General features: G+C 46.7%; 1 protein-coding gene and 1 pseudogene across 19 annotated transcripts in view; both read left to right on the plus strand.

Moving 5' to 3' along the window:
• The window catches only part of KALRN (kalirin RhoGEF kinase), a 641436-nt gene that overhangs the window by 87481 nt on the left and 530089 nt on the right, over positions 1-23866 (plus strand). The gene's annotated exons all lie outside the window — the stretch shown is intronic.
• LOC116633906 lies at positions 12110-19438 on the plus strand (annotated as a pseudogene).

Here is a 23866-nt window from a genome sequence, read left to right on the forward strand (position 1 = left end):
TTGCTGACTTCCAAGAGCAGCTTCCTCAGGATCCTTTGGGATCATGAGGGTGGGTAAGGAGGCAGGAATACTTCTAGGCTGACCCAACATGGGCAAGAATCAGACTGCTCAGATCTGGAAAGACTGAAGCAAAGTCTAGCGTTGTGTCTGGGATAGAAAAGGGAATTTGATTTTTGGTCATTTAGTTTTGATTTTGAAGGTCCTGAGGTACTTTCTAATTTGGGGAAGGGGGAGGATGGGCTTTAGGGTAAATGCCTTAAATTTTCAGTTGTTAAATCCTGAGACATCCTATGAGTATGTCTAGAACTGAGCTCTGATTTTGGTTAATGCCCTTGTAGGTGACACACAGATATCCTGATGCCACCCCTGGTCTGCTGGCTGAGCGTGCCCTGCCAGTGCTAATCATGTGCTCGTTGGTGGGATAGGTGGTAGGACTCACAGCTGCCTGTGGGGATTAGGAGAGCGTCATCACCTCCCCTGATCTCACCTAGGTGAGTAAAGGATATTGGTCCATCTCCCCGCAGAGGTCAGCTCCAGCCACTGACTTCCTTAACTGTGACATCCCCTAAGGGTGATCAGAGCAGAGCTGGCTATTCTAGGAGATGGATTTCGAGAGACTAAGCCAAAAGATAGCAAGTATGGGTCCATGGGGCTATGAGGATACCCTGGGTCTCTTGCCTCTCTGGACAGGCTCTGGCTACAGCTGTGCCCCTGACAGGGTGGGTGGCCCTGACTCCTGGGTTCATGATCTTTTGGCAGGTAGATCCTGTGTGGGTCACATGATGGATGTTTCCATGGGTGGTCTTGCTGTCCAAAGTCAGGCTTGCTGCTCCAATTTCGTTATGGTTTTCTTCTTGGAATGCACAGGTGGCTTATGTCAGTCCTCCTGGATGAAAGATGACTTTATTCCTTCCTCACAAACACAGTGCTCTAGTCTGAGAAAAAGCTTAGCCAGCACCTTGGGGGAATGTAGGTAACTAGAGCTGACTATATTGTTTTCCTTGGCCTTGGCCTTCCCATTTTCTAAGTCTAGGGTATGATTAACAGGATTGGCATGGAAGGGGAACCCCCCACTGCTAGCAGAATTACTGAATTCAACTAAATATGTACTGAGAGTGAGCCATGTCCCAGCGCTGGGTTGGATGCTCTAGAAGATACAGAAATGTTAACAGAGAGATTCTTGTCTTTGAAGAAATTTACAAGCTAGATGGGGAAATGAAACATATACATGTATATATCACATAACTGGATAAGTGTTCATTCAGTGTTTATTTACCCAGCATTTTCTCTTAGCAGACCATGAAGAAATCAGAAATGCTTTTACCCTCAAGCTGCTTAAAAAGACATGTTCATAATTATATTGTAAAGCAAAGAATAAGAGGAGTTCCAGGAAAATGCTCTTTGTGAAAGACTGTATTTAATGCCAGGAGATAAACATTACTTCTATTAGTAGATCAGAGGATGGAGCCACCAGACAGAGATTTTGACTCTTTAGATTGTTCTATCCCCAGAAGCTAGCACACTGCCTGGTACATATAATGCTTAAATAAATAAATAAATAAATGTTGAATGAATGAATGAATTTTGCTAGGCTGGAGTGATCAGAGACAGCCTTAAGGAAGAAGTCCAGCTTGAGTGAGATATTTAAAACATAATAGAATTTGGGTAGGACTGGGGAGGGCATTTCAGGTTTTTCAGGGGAAATCACTGCTACCTCCATAGCACTCTGATATTGATTTCTCTTTCATGTTTATAAAATACTGTATAAGTCACTCATGAGCATTCAGCCATTTCTTACATTCTTTATCATACCATTAGGGAAAGGTTGACTCTGGGGCCCCTGAACCTGATTGTATGAGAAAGTGCAAGAAATAGCGATTTATTTTTACTTGCAGCATTTCTATAGTTTGGGGATGCCTTTGAAGCCCTGTTGAATGAGACTGTGGATTGAAATTCTCCAAAAGGCCATTAATTATTGAATTTGCTTTGTTGTAAAACAAAGGAGATGCTTACAGGTGTCAGCTGTTGAAGATGTAGAGTGAGTTAGTATCAGAGATGGGCAATGGAAGTCTGTCTGTGGTCTTAGGACATCACCTGGCCACTCCTTTCCTTTGTGTGATTTACCGCCCTGCTTTACACTCAAGATGGTGGACAGCAATGACATCTAGTCATTGTGCTCCTAATCACAGGCAGACCTGCTCGCAGATACTGAGGGAAGAAGACAGGACACTGTCAGCACACTGCTGCAGGGAAGATGGGCAAGGTGGCTTCAGATGTCACATAGCATCCTTCTCTCTTTGGTCTCCCAGGGGCTTTCTGTGCGGCAATCAGAGATTTTAGTTATGACTCTAAAAACAAGTCCCCATGAGAGAATTATGGGCTGTTAATCTTGTCAAATGGTGAGGTGAGTGGTGTCAGGGAGTTCGGCTGCAGTGGCTGTAATGGAAGTTTCGCAGGTGGTGGTGCTAAGGAGAAGGAGAAAAAATTCCTGGCGTCATGGGGATGACTTACCTTCTGGGAAGTGGGACTAGATGTCTCAGTGTGGCCTGTGTTGCTGGAGGAGGCTTGCCATCACTCTGCTGCTGCTCTTGTAACCTCGAGCAGGTTCTGGGGGCTGGATCTGCCATCCTCATGTCTGGGAATGCATAAAGCCAGGCTGTAGGATCCTTCTCAATGGGCCTCTCTGTAATGATGTGCATGGAAACTTGACTTCTGAGCATACATGGTAAAGCTGTGGCGAGGGTCTGTATTTAGCACTGTAGGGACAAGGAAGACGTTCAGAGGCATTTAAGCCAAATCTGTGCTGAGCCTGCAGAAGAGGCACAACCCTATTTCAGATGCTGGAAGTATAAGAAAGACATACGGTCTTTGCACGACCACCAACAAAAGCAGCCTCTTCACAATGTATAAAAAGCTTTCATATGTGTTATCTCATTTGAAATCCACAATAGCCTTCTGAGATAGGTAGGGCAATGATTATCATCACCCTTTTCCAGATGAGGAAACTGAAGCTCAAACAAGTTAAGAGATTTTGCCTAAGGTGGCCCAGCTAGCAAGCAGAAGCCAAGCCTTGAATTCAGGGCCTCTTGCTTTTTTCTCTTATTTCATGTTGTCAGTTCTTAATCATGAGAATAGACAAATATGCATGGCATGACTCAAAGATGCTAATATTGTGAAGAGGGAGGCACAAGGTCAGAGCCAGTGTGGTGAGTAAGCAAGAGTTCTAGGAGCAGGTGACCTTGAGCTATCATGCGAAGGAGAAGAAGCCATGAATGTGGTGGGTAGAGGGCTGCATGTTGTGTTCCTGGCAATGCTGGCAGACGTCGGTATTCAAGCCCTCTCTTCTTGATTCCTGGGCATGCAAGGGAGGCTGGGGGAGTCAAGGGCACTGAGGGTCTGAATAATTGAAATCAGAGGAAACACAAACATCTCTTTTTAACTTACAACATAATCCCCTTTTCCTAGAAATGCTTTCAACATACTGCTCACAAACAGTAAAATGCCTTGGAATGGATTCCTTCCACTCCTTGTCTTTGATTACCCTGCGAGCAGGGAAATACTTAGGAGGAGAGAAAAGATGTCAAGAATCTGGATGATCCGCAATTAGGCCATTAGCCCTTCTGGTTGCTTAGGACCAGGCTGTGCTGATCAGGTATTTCTACTTGAAGCCATGGTGGCTCCACAAGTTGGTGGCCCCATCTTGGTTTGGGCCCTATCTATGTAAGGTAGGTGTGGAGAAAAAGGATATAATCCACCAGCTTGCACCAAGAAACCCAACATCTCATCTACCAATGCTCCCTATTGGCTCTAGGGTACCCTTTAGTGACATCGCTTCTGCCTTCCTGGCTTACCTTGATGTTCATTATAGAAAGGTTGAATAAAAGAGGATCATAGTTTGGGGAATTCCTGGCTGAGAGTTAAGAGAGACTTCCTTACTTTTGCCAGGCCTCAAGTGAACGATTCTCTTCTTTTTTAATAAATCGTAAGTGAAAATTTCTGCACTTGAAAAGACAGACATCAGAAGGATTTTTCAGTAAGTGCCCTTTTTTTTAATTGAAAATTATATTTGAAAATAATCCAGTATTACCCAAACTGTTTTCCCAGCCACTGTTGTGAGGTTTCTCTCATTCAACCATTGGACTGTTTCAAATGTATGAGCAAATGTTTGAGAGCCCTTCTTGCCTCCTACCACTGCTTCATCTTAGGAGAGATGGGCAATGGAAGTCTGTCTGTGGTCTTAGGACATCACCTGGCCACTCTTTTCCTTTGTGTGATTTACCGCCCTGCTTTACACTCAAGATGGTGGACAGCAATGACATCTAGTCCCAACTTTCCCTTTTACTTTGAGGGCACAAAGCCAGATTCTCCTAACAGAGATAACACAAAGTTAAATACTTGCAAGAATTTCTCATGATATAACAGAATATAAAGGCTATTCCTTTGCTATAACTTAGGTAAAGTTTCTCATGGAAATGGAATGGCCCAAGCCCTGTTGTACCATGCTCTCCAAGTGACAGTTTCATCAAGTCCATATGTTCACAGATGAAGGGAGTGTTGTCACATGGCAAATGGCCAAGAAAGCCCCTGACCCACTTCCACAGAATTGTCCAAGAGTACCTGGCACATTCCGCCCCTCAATTATTCCCATCGATTGTGAACAGACAGGCACAATACTCTTTAAGTCATAGTAAAGTGACTTGTATTTGGCCATTATCCAAGCAAAATGAAAGAAGGTGCTGTTGTCTGTCTGGCTCAGCTACAATATAGGATTCACAAAACAACGACCCCTGGTTCAATAATGACCAAATCCAAGGCTGCCAGGATGGGTGCTTTAATGGCAGCAGCTCAGAGACCATCATTCACAAATTTCAAATTAGTTACAGATTTGTGGGTTAGACTTGCCTTGTTGTTGGCTTCCTTTAATTTCAGACTCTATGGCCTCTCCACGTTGCGTCAACTTGTTAAATATCTGGTAAGATTTTTACTTTTCAGGTTGATCCTTGTTAGGATTATCTGCCAATTTAGGAAGATCTCAATTTACTCTAAACAGATGGTTCTGAGAATAATATGCATGGACCCTAAAGTGTACCTGACACAATTATTCTGGGTGATTTTTCTAATCCTCTTTCCCTTAGTGAGGTTTTTAGGTCCCACACTCCAGTATTCATTGTAGTAACTAGACTAACTTGCCATTCTATGTCACCTCCTTCCCAGCCTGACTCCAAACTTTCCTCTTCCAGAAAGTTTGCTTTGATTGACTCTATTCCCTTGTGACCACAAGTTCTAAACTAGTAGAATATTAGTTATGGATGAGGTCTTAGAGTCCTTCGAGTCTAACTTCCGAGGCAGAAATTGCTTCTGGACGACCTCTGACTGGTGATAATCCCTATCTTCCATGACAAGGTGCTCATGACTCCACAAGACAACTCATTTTATTACTGGACAGATCTAATTGTTAGTAAATGATTTTATGTAATGGAAACCTGACTTTGTCTAATTTAGGCATGTTGATCTTAGGTCAGCCCTCTTGAGTAATACAGAGCTATATAATTTCATTTGTGCTTGAAGTCATTCAGGTAATTGAGGACAGCGGTTTTTATTACCATACAGTCTATTTGGCAATGCTTTAGACTTTTTGATTGATCCTTGTGTCCTTAATTTTGTTTTCTTTCTCTTATGCTTCATTTATTACTCCTATCCCACAGTTTTATAAGTACAACCTGTCTGTTATTTTGTGTCCCTTAAGAATTTATGCCTTTGGGGGGCGCCTGTGTGGCTCAGTCGTTAAGCGTCTGCCTCGGCTCAGGTCATGATCCCAGGGTCCTGGGATGGAGCCCCACATCGGGCTCTCTGCTTGGCGGGAAGCCTGCTTCTCCCTCTCCCACTCCCCCTGCTTGTGTTCCCTCTCTCGCTGTGTCTCTCTCTGTCAAATAAATAAATAAAATCTTTAAAAAAAAAAAAAAAGAATTTATGCCTTTGGGAGAGGATGTGGAGAAAGAGGAACCCTCATGCACTGTTTATGGGAATGCAAATTGGTGCAGCCACTCTGGAGAACAGTATGGAGGTTCCACAAAAAAGTTAAAAATAGAACTACCCTATGAGCCAGCAATTGCACTACTAAGTATTTACCCAAAGAATAAAAAAATACAGATTCAAAGGGATACATGCACCCTGATGTTTACAGCAGCATTATCAACAATAGCCAAATTATGGAAACAGTCCAAATGTTCATCCACTGATGAATGGATAAAGAAGATGTGGTGTGTGTGTGTGTGTGTGTGTGTGTGTGTAATGGAATATTACTCAACCATCAAAAAGAATGAAACCTTGACATTTGCCATGACATGGATGGATCTAGAGTATATTATGCTAAGTGAAATAAGTCAGAGAAAGACAAATACCATATGATTTCACTCATATGTGCAATTTAAGATACAAAACAAACAAGCAAAGGGAAAAGAGAGAGAAAGAGAGAGAGAGAGACAAATCAAGAAACAGACTCTTAACTATAGAGAACAAACTGATGGTTACCAGAGGGGAGGTGGGTGGGGGGATGGGTGAAATAGGTGATGGGCATTAAGGAGTACACTTGCTGTAATGAGCACTGGGTGATGTATGGAAGTGTTGAATCACTATATTGTATACCTGAAACTAATATTACACTGTATATTAACTGGAATTTAAATAAAAACTTAAAGAATTTTTGCCTTTGATGTATACAATGTTTTAAATTACTCAATTATTTTCTTCTTTCATGTATTCCCTCCATTAATACTTAGTAAGTCTTTTTGTGTGTGTCCTGGTCTATGGTAAGTGCTAGGAAAACAGCAATGAATAAGGCCAACTTCCTGCCCTCAAGAAGCACTTACTGATGTGTCTCACTCTGACTTTTCTCAAGTTGTTCATTATACCTGTAGTCAAACTTATCAGTAGGATAAGATCAGTTAATGAACAGAGAAAACCAGAAGACTGGAATGTTGAGAAATACATACTTTCAACTAACGTTATGTTTGTTTAACTGATGGCTGCTCCTTGCCCCTCTTTCTACCAGTTACTTTTTGTATCTTAAAAGATGTTTGTCTCTGAAAAAGATGTGTTTCCTACAAAGGTTATTTAGTTACCAAACATTTATGAGGACAGAAGCCTGAGGTGAGAATGGAAGTCTCGCCCAATCCTGTTTAACCCATTTAATAGTGGTAGTTTTACTTTTGGTCCAGCCAGAAGAAAGGTATTCATTATGAATTGATAGTATAAGGAAAACCAAATGAAAATTTAAACCAAGTGACAAGAAGTCAGTGGTCCCTCAGGATGGAATAAGACTTTAGATTCCTGAGAAATATTGATTTCGGCCCCAAAAAGATACCTGGAGAAAAAGTAAGCTTGACAGAGGGGAGCATTGTGATCTAAGAACTGTGTCTTCATGTGAGTGGCTCTGGTGTAGTGCCCCTACTCAGATGCTGTCTCTGCCTTCTTCAACTGGTCCCAAAGGGTTCTGGGTCTAGAGTCACCTCATGGGTCTGACTCTCCTATGCCTGTTCCTTGTCCCATCTCCGACTCCCCAATGCTAGCTGCCCTGTGAACATGGTTACCCTGCCACATGGGGGAAAGAATCAGCTTTTCAATCCAGAGAAGCCAGGGAGTTTTTCTCAGTCACTTGCACTTGACTTCTAGAGAGCCAATCCAGAAACTATGAAATGAGAAATTGAGGGCTATAGAATGCCAATGAGCAAAATTGTGCATAGTCTCATCTGTCTGCTTACGTGAGAGTGTTTCTGAGCAAGTCCCTAAAATTCTCAGTCACTGTGCTCAGACAGCTTTTGTGTTAATGAGAGAGTCAGGCCATACTTGGGAGTGGTAGCTGAATCATGTCCCAGCAACATAGTGGTGTGGAAAGCCACTTAGATAGGCTTGTCCTGTTTACAGACTCTAAAGGTCCCATGTTTATTCTTACTCTTGTCCCTTGCTCTACTAGAGAGCAAAGCACTCTCCACCAGTGCTCCACTGTTCTGCCTTAACTCTTACCTGCTTTAAGGAGCAGTTTGAGACTCATCCACTCTTTGCCGGCATGTGCCAGTCCACAGCGACTCCTTCTTACATTTAGTGATCACCATAGATATGTTCTTTAAGTTTGGTATATTTTGTAAGGTTGGGGAATGTGTCTTGTCTTGGGCACTGCACTTGGTGGTAAAGTGTGGACTGGATAGCATGTTTCTCTTCAGTCATTTGGGTAATGGCATTAAGAGGAAGTAGCTGGAGAGAAGGAAGGTGGTGGTGGGCAGAGCTCAGGGAAGGAAGGGATAAGGTAGAGATTGACCTAGTCCCAAGAGAAAACTAGACATTATCGTCATCACCTTCAGTCACCCATTTACTCTATCACCATGGCCCTATATGCAGGACTATTTCCCTCTTCCATTTTCATTCCCTTAAGACTTGCTTTCCCCAAAAGCAAGGGCCAAGGCCATGACTGGTGTTTGTTTTAACCTCATTTTAACTGTGAAAGAGGTTGGCTGGGTAAAGTGAGAGGAAGAAGGCAGGTGACAACATTCCATGTGATTTACCCTAGGGCCCTGCCCCCTTAAAGAAAGCCTGGTGGTTTTGTGTGTGTGTGTTTTGTGACTTCCAGAACGTCTAGCTCAGTAACCTAAAATATGTGCTTTATAAGTGTGTGCTGATTGTTTGAGTAACATTTGCCAAGCTACATAAAAACAAATGAAATGAGTAGTAACTCATTTATTTATGGGGCAACCTTCATCATTCAGAAGATAGAAACAGTCTTATAGCAGCAAAGAAGCCCATGCACATTGAGACCAGAATTTACTGACGATTGTGTGTAAATTAAAGTTCCTGATTGCGCCATCTTGACTATTTCCTAGAACAGAGAGTAAAGGGAAGTGCTATGGCTTGCTGATACATTAGTGATATCTACCCAGGAAGGAGGAGACAGTGAAATCCCTAGATAGTTAATATAGGGGCAGGTATCTCTCTGTACATCTCAGTATGGTCTGGCGAAGGTTAGGTGGTTTACTCTGTTCAAGAAGTAAAATTAAAAAAAAATTAAAAAAAAAGTAAAATTGTTAGAATTTTTTTTAAAGCTACTTGAAGACTAATGTCAGTTGTCTGAAAATCTACCTGAGGTACCTTGTTTCCCAGTGAGACTTTAAAGAAGAGTCTTTACCAATAATACCAAGTGTTGGTGAGGACGTGGAGCTCCTGGAACTCTCTTTGCTGGTGGAGTGTATATTGGTGCAAACACTTTGAAAAAATTTAGGTGGTACCTATTATGTATACCCCCATGACCCTATAATTCTTCACCTGGATATACTCAACAGATATGAAGGTTTATCTTCATTAAAATATGTACAAGAACATTCCTATCAGCTTTGTTCATAACAACCTCAAACTGGAAACAACCAGAATGTTTCTGTAAGCAGTAGAATGGATAACTACATTGTTGTGTATTGTTGCAACAGAGTGTTACACAACAACTAGAAAGAATATACAATATATTGGCATACTAACAGAATAGAGGAATCTTACAAACAGAATGTGGAGCAAACAAGCCAAATATAAAAGTATATATACTACACTCATTCATTTATATGAAGTTCAGGAATAAGCGAAACCTGGTGTGTGGGGTAGAGGTCAGATAAAGATTATTCTTGATTGGAAGGGGGCATGAGGGAAACTTCGGGTAGTTGTAAATGCTCTAAATCACCATCTGGATGGTGGTTACATCAATGCATACATATACAAAGATTTACCCAGCTTTTCCCTTATGATTTATACACTTCACTGTGTTCAAGTTATACTTTAATAGAAAAGAAAGAAAAAGGAGGTATTGCTGAAGTATGACACTGAGTAGTTTGCCCCAGACCCCTGTATCTTCTATTTGTCTGCAGGTTATCAGTGTCATTATGGCACTTGACTCTGAAGCTTCTTGTGAATTTTATTTTATTTTAAATTTTTATTTATTTATTTATTTGAGAGCAAGTACACTGCAAATGGGTGGGGGGAGGGGTGGAGAGGGAGAGAGAGAATCTTAAGCAGTCTCCACGCCCAGTGTGGAGCCCAACGTGGAGGTGGATCTCACAACCCTGAGATCATGACCTGAGCTGGAGTCAAGAGTCGGGGACGTAACCCACTGAGCCACCCAGCCACCCAGCCACCCCCACTTCTTGTGAATTTTAGCTTCTTACTCCTGCTCTCACTTGCTCAGGAAAGAGCTCGGGTCTGGAAGTCAGGAGGTTTCTATTGTAATCTCTCTACCCCTCTTGCCAGCTGATTACTTATGGGTAAGTTCAACAGGGAAGTCTATGAAATAGGTATTTCAATCCCTCCTTCACCTTTAACCCCCAGGGTCTGGTGGGCATCATGTTAGGCACAACTCAAAGAGTTTTAGGAAAAATCAAAAGGGACCCAAATACCAAGATAATTATTAGACTTGAACTTGAGGGAATTGATACCAGCTACTGATTTGAATCATAGGAAGAGCTGCTGTCAAAGACTGTGTTGTGACTTCAGACGGTTGGGCAGTGATTTATGAATCATTTTGGTACTCAGCCTAGGGTAGTCAGGAGCACATAAGGGTGACTTGTGTGTAGGGAAATATGGTGATTACAGAAATAGCCAGTGCCAAGAGGTCTGAGGGTCTAGGAGACACACTGGTCAGCATCAGGGGTTTAGGATGATGGTTCTTCTCAAGGGCATGCCTTTGGACCAATGTGCCTAAGTGAACAGTGCTCTGCTTCGACCATCCAGGTCTAATTCCAGCTCTTCTACCAAATGGCTATGTGATATGAGATACCACCTCACTGCTCTGGGCCTTAGTTTTCTCATCTGTAAAATGGGGCACTAGATGTCTTAGGTTCTTCTCAGCTTTAACTTCCTACGTTTCTTCCTCATACAGCTAACTCTCATTTATTTCTGTGTATGTATTATGTGTCAGTTTTAAATCCTGAACGGACTTTCTTTTTTCATGTGGCCGTTTTCTAGCATTCCTCGTCTTTGTGTTCAGGAAAGGCAGATTCATTTTTGAACAAATAGATCCTTCATAACTCTGCTATGAAAAATCATGTTGTCTCCTAACAATAAGGTTCATTATTCTGGGTTATTGATTATCCATCATTTTGATTACCCAGTATCTCTTTCCACCATTAGTGCAGATGACTAAGTGCTGCTGAATGATACAACTGTTTCCGCATCCCACCTGCCTCCCTCTGCTCCACTGGAGTCCCAGCCTGGCATGCACTGATGAGCAAAGCTGAACGTTTCGGCCATGCTTCCCTAAGGGTTGTGAGGGCAGCTCCATCAGCGCTTCCGGGGGCCAGGGTCTGGCACCTGGGCCAGTGACGTTACTGGTGTGAGGAGGAGAAAGCCAGAGGGGAAGAGAGCTGCCAGCACTGGGGAGGTGAGCACTGAGGTGTAGCACGACACACTTGTGGGCTTCTTGCCCGGCCTGAGCTTTTTAAGGCTGAATGAAAATGCAGAGCCAAGGAGAAAATATGTCATTCTCCTCAGGCCAGCCTGGGCAGAGGTCTTATTTTGCATGTGGCAGGACTTGGGGAAGGAAGAGGAGGGGGGATGGAGCTAGGGGAGGGTGACTTGGCAGTGTCTGGGAGGGAATCAGGCCCTAGTATTCCTGCTTGGGGAACGGGAGAAAAGCTGTGTGGCACCTTTATTTTTCCTGTTCCTTCATGACCTTTTCTGCAGGGATTTCTTCCTGTCTCATGTTCTAGATTCTTCTGTGGGGGGTTCTGTGGGTCGGGCAGGAAACTAGACCAGGCCTTGGCCTCTGAAGACACTGTTTCTCCCCTGGCAGCCCACCACCTCTTTGGAGAATAGTCCTGGTTCCTGCTTTTGGGGTGTCTAAACCCTTTTCTCTGAAGTCTTGTCCCTTCTTCCCTCTGTGTCCCCTCTGCCACTCCCTTATTTGGTGTGGGAGTTTGCTTTCTTTCTTTTTTTTTTTTTTTTTAAGATTTTATTTATTCATTTGACAAAGAGAGAGCGTACAAACGGGGAGCGGCAGAGGGAGAGGGAGAAGCAGGCTCCCCACTGAGCAGGGAGCCCGATGCGGGACTCGATCCCAGGACCCTGGGATGATGACCTGGGCCGAAGGCAGATGCTTAACTGACTGAGCCACCCAGGTGCCCCTGGAGTTTGCTTTCTGAAGCCTCTCATAGATGATGGCATACTGACTGCTTCCCTGCCCACTCCCACCTGAAGTGGCCCCTCCCTTCAAAGCAGGCCCCCTGAGGGGGACTGAGGCCAGGCATGCCACCTGTGATCAAACCCTGTGGGCTCTGCATTCTGGGAACTGTTTTCCAGTGTGGTGCTGCAGATTTGTTTTTTTCTGAACTATCCTTAATGGTGACAAAACCTTGTTCTTTGAATGTTAATTGATTTTTGGAAACAGCCCAGCTTCATTTGGGCAAATCTAGGGAAAGAGGGAATCAAATCTAGGCAAGCTGAGTGATAGTGGTTTTAGTATTTAAAAAACCCCAAAAAACAAAAAAACCAAGGTTTGCCTACAAAGTAATGACACAATTTGCTTATTGTTTATTTTAAAATGACAGTGAAGGTTGTTCTCAAGAGGAGACCAAAAATGTTTTCAGCATCTGCTGGGATAAGCATAGAGCCCAAGGAAGCAGCTACAAGGAAGTCCCCCATTTCTCTGTTCAGTTTGGGAGGGTTGTGGGTTGCTTGTGTGTCTGCAGCATCATAGGAGACCCAGGGCACTCTCTGTGACTGCACACCCACTCCTGTTCCTTGTGGGAAAGGAGGGGGGGCTAATTTGGGGCTATTGCCAAGTCCCCTGCTAGCCTGAATTCAGATGTTGCTGGGGAGGGAGATCAAATAATGAGAGGATCTGCATTAGGAAGGACCGCCTGATGTGGAGAGAGCTCACCCTGAGCCAGTGGACCTGCCTGAAACCACAGGCAAAAAGAGCTTGGGAAGAGTGGGAATAGGACAATGTGTTCCTTGTGTAATTCAAATGGCCTTTGTAAAGTTGTTTTAAAGAGCTGTTCTTTGAAAGAGTTGAGGATGTTAGAGCTGGGGTCTGGGTTATGAGCGGCCCTCTGGGGACAGTCTGGCTCCCAAGGACTCAGGCTCTTTTTCGGAACAGGGACTGAAGACACTGGGGACATCGAGATGGCTGCTGGAGAGAGCTCTTGCCCAAAGCTGTGAACAGCCAGCAGGTTTTTCCTTTGTGGCTGGGGTCCTCGATGATGAACTGATACAGTGGACATTCTAAATACATCTGTCTAATTGCTGAGCTCAGAGTCAGCAAGGGGCCTCATCTGGGGAAGGGAGAGAACTGATGCAGACTGAGCATCTACTGTATACCAGGCATTTATATACATCATCTCATGTAAGATGGACATTATGATCCCCATTTTACAGATGAGAAAACAGAGGCACATATAATGAAGCCACTTCCTCTGATCTCCTCATTGCCTTCTCTCTCCTCATTGCACACTTGTTCAATCTTTGCACTCTGCACATTGCATTATGATTATTTGCCCACTCCTAGAGATTCTAAGGGAATTGCAGGGTGAAGAATCCCAAGTCTGGCCTGCCCAAGTTCTCCTCATCAACTGGACAGGTGAGGGTGTAAATGATGTGCGGAAGTGAGGGTGCACCAACCATGTCAGTGTAATGGCTAGCTTTCTGAAGGGGGCCTGTGTGACTGTCAGTGCAAGGACCAAGGAGCACATGGAGCCTGAGCGCATCATGCAAAAGGTGGCCAGGGCCTCAGGTGCCAACTGTGCCTTCCACAGGGAGAGCAGCCATTTCCAGGACGTGGAAACGGGTCATTTCCAGGCCCCAGTGGGCTCTGTGTACCAGAAGACCAATGCCATATCTGAGATCAGAAGGGTTGGCAGACACAGCTCCTGGGCCATAGCAGAGAAGGAGGTGGAGAATCGCAGGCTGGAGGGGAAGCAGTGGGCAGAGGAGAGTGGCAGCGCTAGAGCAGGGGCACGGGGGCGGGGGCGGGGGCGGGCAGGAGCTGTGAGAGGTCTCCTGCCTGGAGTAGTGTGATCGGGAGGGGCGGGGTGGTGAGGCTGGACCCCAGAGGAAGTGTGAGCAGCCCGAAGCGGTTTCAAGGAACACAGAGGAGTGGGAGCCTGTCTGTCAGCAGCCAATACATGCACGGGAGATTTTCAAGCAGAAGGAGGGGGCCATGTCCACCACATCTGTCTTTAGCCCCAGTCAGGCACACCGAGGGGTCCCTTCCTGCAGAAGCAGCCCACCCAGCCAGAGACCCGCCTCCGCAGAGTGCCGCCCCAAGCGTCCTCAAGGCCCAGGGCAGCTCTCCGTTAGGAGCCAGCGCCCAGCACTCTGCTATGTGTGGCACAGACGCAAGAGGAGGCCCCCAGAGCAGGAGACTCTCTGAGGAGGCCCTGATACTGCAGCAGTGAGCTGCTGGTGGTGACCTGTGGCCCACTACCCGCAGCCGAGTGGGAAAAGGCTCCATGCCTGGGCTCTATACCACTACCAGGCAGTCGAGGGTACCGAGATCTCCTTCCAGCCCAAGAACCTCGTCACTGGCCCTGAGGTCATCGATGAGGGCTGGTGGCATGGCTAGGGGCCCAATAGCCACTTTGGCATGTTTCCTGCCGACTCTGTGGAGCTCACCGAGTGAGGACTCTCCACTGCTGCCTGCACTGAGGCCATCCCTCCCTTCCCTCCCCAGACGTGCTTTCCTTACTGCCGGGAGAGGTGGTGTGCATGGCATGAGAGCCATATGGCACTCCTCCAGGAATGGGACCCCCCCCAGAGAAGACAAGCCCTTGAGCTCCCTCAGCCCTGGGTGGCTCAGCCTCTGTCACCGTAAATGCAGGGATACCCTGGTGATTCCTAAACATGCTTCTGGCAGCTCTCAGGCCTTCCCAACTAGCCTGGCCTTTGACCCCAGCAGAGGACACTGAGCCAAGCCCTGCCCATGGCCAGCCCCTCAGTGACCTCTGCCTGAGGAGAATGGTACTGCCAAGTTGGGTGGTCTGAGCAGGGCCATTTGCCTTTTCTTTCTTTTCCTCTTGGCTCTAAAGGGTGTTGGCTATGGCTATTAGTGACCCTTGGGAACAGTGAACTTAGCCAAGTTTATGACCGAAGTCAGAGTGGGTCGCGATGGTTTGGGCAGCAGTAGATCATCTTTCTGGATCCTGTTCTGTGCTTCCGGTTCTCTGTCCCTCTGCCTGGGATGTGGACTACGGGCACTGGGAACAGGGATGACCAAGCCCCCATCTGAGTATATGAAGGAAGGCATAAAAACATCAGCAAACAGTTGTCCTTCCATGTGGCGAGCCCTCCTCTGCTGGCCCTGGTGTGGGCTCTCAGCTGATTCTGGTTCAGGAAAAGTAACCAGAGCAGTCTACGCCTGCTGTCCTGCACTATTTCTATCCCAACCCACCTGTGTCTGCTTTCCGAGTGAGACGTGCCCTACACGGGCCCTACTTGTGACCCGCCCTGTCGTGCCTGAATGCCCCCAGGTGGAAACAAACCCCTTTCCTGGGTGTCTCCGGGGAGTGTATGCATGCATGCACCCTCAGACCTTGGGCCAACCATTAGCCACCTGGAAGAGGCATAAGCGTTAAGATGTGGAAGAAAAGAAGGAAGGAAAAAAAGAAAGAAAGAAAAGAAGGGAGGTCAGAGCAGCCCTAGCCAGAGTGTAAGTTCCCAGGCATCTCTTAGTGGCCCCAGCAGGCTGGCATCTTAGGGTTCACAGGGCCTGTCCTTCCAGAAGTCCCCTCCCATAGTTCAGGCTGCTTGTACCCTTCTAGTCTTCTCTCTGCCTCCCTGCCCATCTCTGGGACCAGTGGGAGCTGAGCATTCAATCAGAACTGCAAAGTCCTCTCTCCCTGCTGGATTGTCCCTTAGACAGTGACTTAGCTGGTCAGGAGGGACCCCCTCACTCCGCCCGCCCTGTCAAAGCCAGTCATGGCTCCCTTAACTTTGAAGTCTGCCAGATCTGACTAAAAGAGGAGGGGGAAGTGTCTGTGCTCTACTCCTCAGGGGTATCACCCAAGAGTATTTATACCAAAGGGGAGTGTTCCGTTGCCTTGGCAACTTTCTTGCATGGGTTCTGGTGCTCAGAATATCTGACGAGTCTCAGAGTTTCACGCTCAATGGGCAGAGGTGGAGGAGCAGATGAAAGGGTATATCTCAATGATCCGGGCCAGGGCCAAAGAGGAAAAGGGTGGCTAAGACAGCTTATATAAGAAACTGTGGAGGTCACAGAGAATTCCTGCAGTTCTTCCCTGTCCGCCCTCTCTCCTTCCACCTTTCCCCATGTAGTCACATCTTCCCTTCTGTGATGCTTCTGGGGCCTCATGGTTCTATGTATCACTCAGTCACCAGCATGAACGGGGGTGGGGAGGGGTCCGCATGGGCAGAGTGAACACTGGGGGTTCCCTGCTGGGTGCTGAAAGAAGTGGTGGATACAGAGGGAGGAAGAGTCAAGGACTGATGTGTGGCTCTTCATCATGGCCTCTCTCCCTAGAGAGCTCCCCATTTGTTGGGGGAGAGCATGGCATCCCTGCCATGGCACCTCTGCTGGAAGGAAAGGGAAGATGATGGGGTGAGGGGGCCCAAAGGTTAGGAGGGCGGTGTTCTCTGGTTTTGTTCATCTATGTCTGTATCATGGTACCTACAATACAGACGTAGGATGGCAGAACGAGTTCGTTGCAAAGATAGTTGGTGCATCTCGGGCCAGGGCAGGGTCAGGGAAGATGCTAGAGGGCCTGCAGCAGGAGAGGCTGGAGAAGCTGGGCCGGAGGAGGAGAGTCCCTGTGTGGCAGAGAAGCCCTCTCCTCTTGGCTTCCATCCATGGGACCTTCTCCTGTGGTGATGCAGTCCTCTTTGAAAATTCCTCCTTGGTTACAGGAGGACCAGGGTAATGAGGAGGCAGAGGGCCCTGAGGTTTGCAGCACTCCTTTTCAGTTGGTCTCTGGAGAAAATATGCTGAATGGCTGTTTGTGTGTCAAAGTCCAGGTGTTGGTGTTGAGTAAGTGGGTCTTCCTCAGAAACCCAACCGAGTGCTGGGCCTTCTCTGTCTTCCTATGGCATAATCCTCTTGAGCCATACTTTGGCCAGCATTTTAATGCATTAACTGCCTCTATTACATCTAACTTATTATGTACTGGCCATGTGCTAGGCATTGTGTGGAAGAGACTCTTTAGAACTAGTCCTTCCTACCTTGCTGAGAACTGCTGGACAGTGGTCCCTCTGCCTTGTTAGGGACAAGGGGGTAAGTACACAGAGGAGCAAGGCAGAGTTTGGGTTGCAGTTAGAAGGAAAATGAGAATGGTTACACCAGGGCGCCTGGGCTTCCCTCCACAGGGGTTTCAAGGAAGGTGTGGGCATTGGCCTTTAATCTGCTGAGGATGGAGGTAGAACCCTGGGGTCTGGATATTAGGAGATCATGGGTCATCTTTGAAGGAACAGTTTCAGGAGATGGGGGTGGCGAGGAAAGCAGAGCTGAGAATTTCTGTATTATCTGGAAGCGCTTCATGGCTCCCACCTAAGTCTCTCCTGGTGCACTTTGATCCCTTTTATTTTGGTTCTATGGGCAGTGGAGATGGCTTTTTCCATGGTGTTTTGCAATGCCCTTCGGGTACTGGGAAGTGGAGGGAGGTACTGCCTTGCTGACTCTCATATTACACTCCAGGGTCCCACATTGTCACCTGGTAAGTCCAGCCAGCAGGTTGTCTGTTTTAGGACCCCTCTCATTCAGATCCCCGGTGAAGCTATGACCTTGCTCTTTCAGGCCCCTTTGCCCTCTGGTGTCTGACTCACTTCAACGTCTCCAAATAGGATCCATGATCTCAGCTCCAAAATGACCCCCTCCTCCGCTCCAAAGCATCAAAACTCTTGCCCAGGCAGCTGATAAGTTAATGTACATTTTATAACTTATGATTGACTGGTAACAGCTCCATGGGCTTTCCTCAGGGGAGAGTTTGATATTTAAGAGAAGCATGTTAAACTAAAGAAGTAGACCTCTAATGGTAGAATTTCAACTGTCATTGACAATCAGGCAGAGTTGATATTTTGGGAGCCCTGGGCTGCATTTACAGAAGAGCAGTTGTAGCTCCCCCCACTCCCAGCTGTATGTCTGTCAGACTTTATCATGAGGATGCAATTCAGTTTGTGGTGCCCCAAACCCAGCTTCGGGGGAAACATGATCAACAATTGGCTAGTAGAAGGGGAAACTGACATTTTTTGTGCTGTCCCAGAGCATATAACTAGGCCTTCTGAGTAGATATCAATGGAACAACTGTATCATTGAGAACTGATGGGAATGCAAAGGCCTGCTCTCAGGTGGGGGTGAAGGGAACTAACATTTAACTGATGCCGTCTGTATGCCCTACACTGTGCCAGGTACCTGACACTAAGACGCTTGTCTTACTTTTCCGACAGGTTGGGCAACCTGCCCATGCACACTCAGGTGCAACAACTGTCATTCATGCCCAGATCTTTCTGACTTCAAAGTCCTATCCCGTGTTTCTCTACCAAGATGCTGGGCAAGGTCCTCTGTGATCTTCTGTCCCTGGCAAGGCTGGTGATCCCTCACTAGAGACAAAAAGAATTCCTGCTTAGAGAGGGAAGTGTACTAGATTCTTCTGGGCCTGACCCTGTTTGAGAGCTTCTCTTGCTCTATTGATGGGAATAATTAAGTGTTGGCTCAGGGTTTCTGTTTCCATTCTCCTTGTGACTTCTCTTACCAGGACATACAGTTCCTAACTCACAGAGCAGCTGACTTGCCTTCCCTGGGGGCTTAAGGACCAGTGGAGGGCGGTCTCACCCTGGGTGATGGGTGACGCCTCTGGCCCTCCCCCAGCCTCAGGTTTCCTTTTCCTGAGTTTGTGATTCATGATTTTTTCACTTGAATATCCTAGAGACAGCTTAGACAGAATGTCTAATAGGAAGCTGATCAACCTCATCATCACCCTCCCCCCAAATTTTATTTTTTGCTGGCCTTCTCTAGTTCTGAACATGGGACTCTCACTCTCTTGGCTTGAAGTTAAGTTAATTTTGATTCCCCCTTCTCCTGTTCCCCAATCACTAGGACTTTTCTGTTCATCCTTGAAATATCCAGGAGACTAGTCCTTCCTTGCCATCCTCAGTGACACTGCCTAGTTGGGACCCTTGTCATCCCATGCCTATTAGTCCCTTCCCTGGTTCTCTGAGCACTGCTGTCTTCCTTTCATTAAACTCCCTGTTGACCATTTCTTTCCCCTGCCCAAGCATGGCCAGTGGTTTCTCATAGCCTTCTGGTGAAGGATTGGACCCTTCACTCCCTCAGTGGAGGCCCTATTGTCTCACCCAACCCAGCTGGTCTAATGTTTCCCACCAGCTCCTTCTTCTAAGTGAAGTGGTCTTCCACAGAGCATGTTTCCTGCTTTTTCTCCTATGGATGAGATTTTCCTGTCCCATAGGTCCTCACCTGTCTCCCCTCTCCCCGCCCACCCTCCCCCTGAATCCTTCAAAGCCTACCTCCAGTCCCCCTCCTGCACAGAATCCCCAGCGCCCACCCAGATCTTCCCCCATTTAAACTGTGCTATATGCCTACTTTGGCAATTTTTGTAACATTTCACTAATTGTTAATTTTCACATTTTATCTCCCTGGTTGCAAATTAATTCAGGGCAAGGACTGTTTAATATACTGTTTTCTTTTCCATAGCATTTAGCACAATGCAGGGTGTTGCTAACTGCAGGGGCTGCCGGGTTCTCCTTTCTACTCATCGAATCTTCCTCATACTCACCGCCCCTGTCCTCATCCCTAGGAACCGCCCCTTGTTAATCCTGGCCGTTTTTCAGCCTGCCAGTGTCTTTGCCCCTATTGCTTCCTGCAGTCCTTCTCCTGCCCCATTCTGATGCCAGCCTTACCATCTTGGAGAAGCAGTGCGATCCAGGCAAAGTGCACAGGCCACGGAGCCAGGTGGGTCTGGGTTTGAATCTTGCATCTGCTATTCCTAGCTGTGTGGGCTGACTAAGTTGCTTAACCTCCTTGTGGGGTGACTAAGTTACTTAAGCCTCCTTGAGGTTTCTTCAACTCTGAATACGGGGAAACGATTCTTTATGGTCAGGTAAGCGTGCACAATAGGCCCTCAATAAAAATTAGACTCCCTCCCCCACTGCATCCTCAATTCCTCCCTCTTCCATATGGCGCTTCCTGAGTATTCCATTTGATACTCAATTCTGCTTTCTCTGCAGTCCTTTTGCATTTATAGTATCAGGGACTCAGCCACATAGGAACTGCTCATTTTAGAGATCCAGAGACTGAGGCCCAAAGAGCCTTGCTGCGGGCTGCGCAGAGCCCATGGACAGCCAAGCCAGGTCTAACACTCGGGCCTGAGTCCCTGCAGGTGTCTGTCAGCACCATGCTATCCTCTGCATGCCCTGACCCAACAGTGTGAGCCCTCCGTCAGCCCCACAACATCCTGCACCTTGCAGAAGGAACAGGGAGGAGGTGTTTAATAAATACTTGTTGATGCTCTGTTTATGCATGTGCGTCTTACTCCCCTGGTGGACGTGTGTTCTCCCAGGCAGAAAGCACGCCGGGCTTTGTGCTGTTCTTTGTATTCGGTACAGACCTGGATTTAATAATGGTAGGTTAACTTCAGGCCCAAGAACAAGGGTTTTTGCAGCTGGGCAGGAGGCCTCTCTCTGTGGTTCCTGGGGCTGTCCCCACAATATTCTGGCTGCCTCTGGTGAGCATGATTCTGTGCAGTGTCCAATTGTGAGCTGCTCCAGGGGAGAAGCCTGTGTGTGCAGGGTGGTGCTCACTGTGCACCACTTTGCCTCCCATTTGGTACTCCTGGGCCGCCTCCTCCCCCCACCCACTCCCTCCCTGCACCACGCTGCTTCTGCGCCTGCTCTGGCTAGGAATACATCCTCCTGGTTGCATAGCAACGTGTTTGGTTTCCTTTACTTCTCCTTCTCCTCCTCCCACAAAACTGCCTGAGCTCTAAATTTAAGGTAGTGTGTCAGGAGATGCCACTACCCCCCAAATGCCTCTGAACCCCAGCATTGTTCCCCCTATAGCTACCAGCTTTGTGAGGGCAGAAGCTGAACACTTTGTTCACTATCCCCAACACCTAGTATACTTCTTGGCATATAGTAGGTGTTCAGTAAATATCTGTTGGATGATGAGTGAATGAATCATTTTCTCAGAATCCCTACAGTTGAGAGGTGCTTCTTGGACTGGGAAATGTTATTACTGACTCTGGGATGGTCTATAATTGACCACTCCTGGCTGGATGCCTTCCTCTTTTTCTCCAGCCACCTAAGAAATGGGTGGAGGAAAAGAAGGCACATATTTCTTCATATTCCATTGGCATGTGGATGGTGACTATGTTTTCCTCTTTCTTTTCTGGAAGCTGGTGTTTCAGTCGATCCACATGATTTATGGAGCCCAGTGAGATACCAGTGTAATGGGGCTTTATGATTCCTGCCTTGGGGAAGCTTATGGTCTGAGGGGCTGGGGATAGATTGACTCTTTCTGGTGACAGGAGTGTGAGGCTTGCTTTCAGAGGTAAGCTTTGAAGTCACAAAGTACTAGGTTTGAATCCCAGCTCTGCTAATTGCAACTTGTGTGACCGTGGGTGGGTCGCTTAACTTAGCTCATGGATTGTAAGAGTTATATGAGAAAAACCATGAATAGAATCTAACAGAGTGTCAGGAAACAGGGGTGCCTATATTAGTGCAAATTTTCTTTTCCCCTTTTAGTGAGAAGACAGAAATAACCCAGAAAATGCCTGTCAGTGCTAGTGATGGGATGCCATCAATATGCAGGCCTACAGAGAAGGGGGAACCCGGGAAGTATCTGCTTTTTGGGGCTAGAGGGAGGGCTCTCCCTGGAGCTGATGTATTTCCTTTTTATTTTTCCCTAGTTTAAAAAATAAGGGATTTCACAACTGACTTCCCAGCTACCCTATATTCGTCTCCTTCCAAACATCCTCACGTACATCCCGAATTGACTCAGTGTAAGCCTCAGGGGGGTGGGGTGAGAGATTTAGGGTCCAGAGGGAGGATGAAAGTTCAGTGACTCCTCTGGGATCATGGAAATAAGCTGGAGAAGAGGAGGCTGGGGAGAGGCCGCTGTTCAGCTAAAAATAGCATCAGCAGTGGCCGCAGCTCAGGAAGCAGCCAGGGGTCAGAAGTTGGGGCCGCCCCAGCACACATTCCCAGCAGAGGACTTGGAGTTTGGCTAGCTGTTCCCTGCCCCTTGGGATGGGGTGGTGGACAGTGCCTCATCACGTGGGTCGCCTGTGCCTGCCCACAGTGGGCAGCCAGCATCTCGTGTCCCCTTCCAAGCCTGCACATCACATTGCTTCCTCGTCTTCCTGTTCACTTCACACACTGCCCCCACTCCCTTCCATCCTCCCCTTCTAGGGCAGTGCAACAGCAACATCCATTTACTAGACTTTTTACAAACCAGCCACTTTGTACTAAGTGTTCTTGGGCTTCTGTGCTCTGGAAGTCTGTTGTCTGAGATAGCATCCTGGACCCATGGACCGCCAGAAGAACAATCGAAGAACAACCATTAAATAAACACAAAATAGATGAGATAACACGTTCCCATCCTGTATGAGTTGAGGCCAGTGGTATTTGTGGGGGTCTTCTGGGTGTGTATTTGAGAAAGCTCGAGAGTTTCCTGCTTGAAAAAGGTGAGGATGAGCTAAGTTCGTGCTGTCCTAGTGCCAGTGATCCGGAAACAAACCCCCCTCCCACCCACAAGAGGATGGAAGAGGAGTGCTTTCTGGCTGGAGTTTAAGACCGGACCTTGGGAGGAGGTACATGCTGGAGGGGAGGAGTTTAAGGAGAAGGAGTCAAAACTGTCTCCACGTTTGCTGCAGACTCATTCTGATAACTGGATAGATCACTGGATTTGAATCCAATTGGATCAAATTAGATTGATCAATGGATTGATGCATTGATTGAGCCATTCACCCACTCAACAAACATTTAAGGAACATCTGCTAAGTACCAGCATGGATGTGAGGGCATTCCAAGCCAGTGGTTTCTTATCCTAGCTGCACACTGGAATTACCTATGGAATCTGAAAAATGCTGATGCTCAGGTTTCACCCCAGAACAATTACATTAAAAAAAAAAATCTCTGGGTCTGGGAGGCAAGGCCTGGGTAGTTAAGTTCCCCAGGTGATTCCACTGTGCAGCCAGGATAGAAAGCCACTGTTCTAAGTGAGCCCAAGGCTCCTTCCTATAACACTGCCACTCATTGCCCCTTTCTGCTGAGTTCCCTTTCCGTCGTTGCCTGCCGAGTGATGCGATTGAAAATGTGACCTGGAGAGGCTGAGACATAGCCAGCACTCTATGGCCAGCTCACACAAATGTTTACTGAGCAGCTATCATGGGCCCAGCATTCAAAAGACACAAAGGTGAGAATAACAGGGTCCCCTGGAAGTAAATTAATATAAGCACTCCACTTCCTCGACTGTTTATTTGGTAAGCCACCCCAGCTTTTCTGATGAATGGGATTTTCTGTGATTTATTCTCTCTTGTCCCTCAGTGGAAGAGAAACAGTGACTATATCTGGTGCATTTCAGTTAAAGCAGGTGGTAAAAAAGACCCCCACAGAGATAGACGGAGGGCAGGCAAGAAGGGAGGGATGCTAAAGGGACAAAATGTGTTCGTTGGTTAGGTTTTCAAATGTGCTCTCAAGTTGTCTAAATCATGAAACAGTAGGAGTAACTAATATGGCTGTTTAATATTTGGATTATCAGCAAGGGTTTGAGCCCCTATGAATCATCTGTCCGACCACCTAGGCATAGTGGAGTGACCCTGGCACTCAGAGAACATGCAGTCTAGCTGGGGAATTTACACTGATATGAAAAACAGAGATT

This window comes from Phoca vitulina, unplaced genomic scaffold, assembly GCF_004348235.1.
Source record: "Phoca vitulina isolate PV1807 unplaced genomic scaffold, GSC_HSeal_1.0 scaffold8, whole genome shotgun sequence".
NCBI classification, from domain to species: Eukaryota; Metazoa; Chordata; class Mammalia; order Carnivora; family Phocidae; genus Phoca; species Phoca vitulina.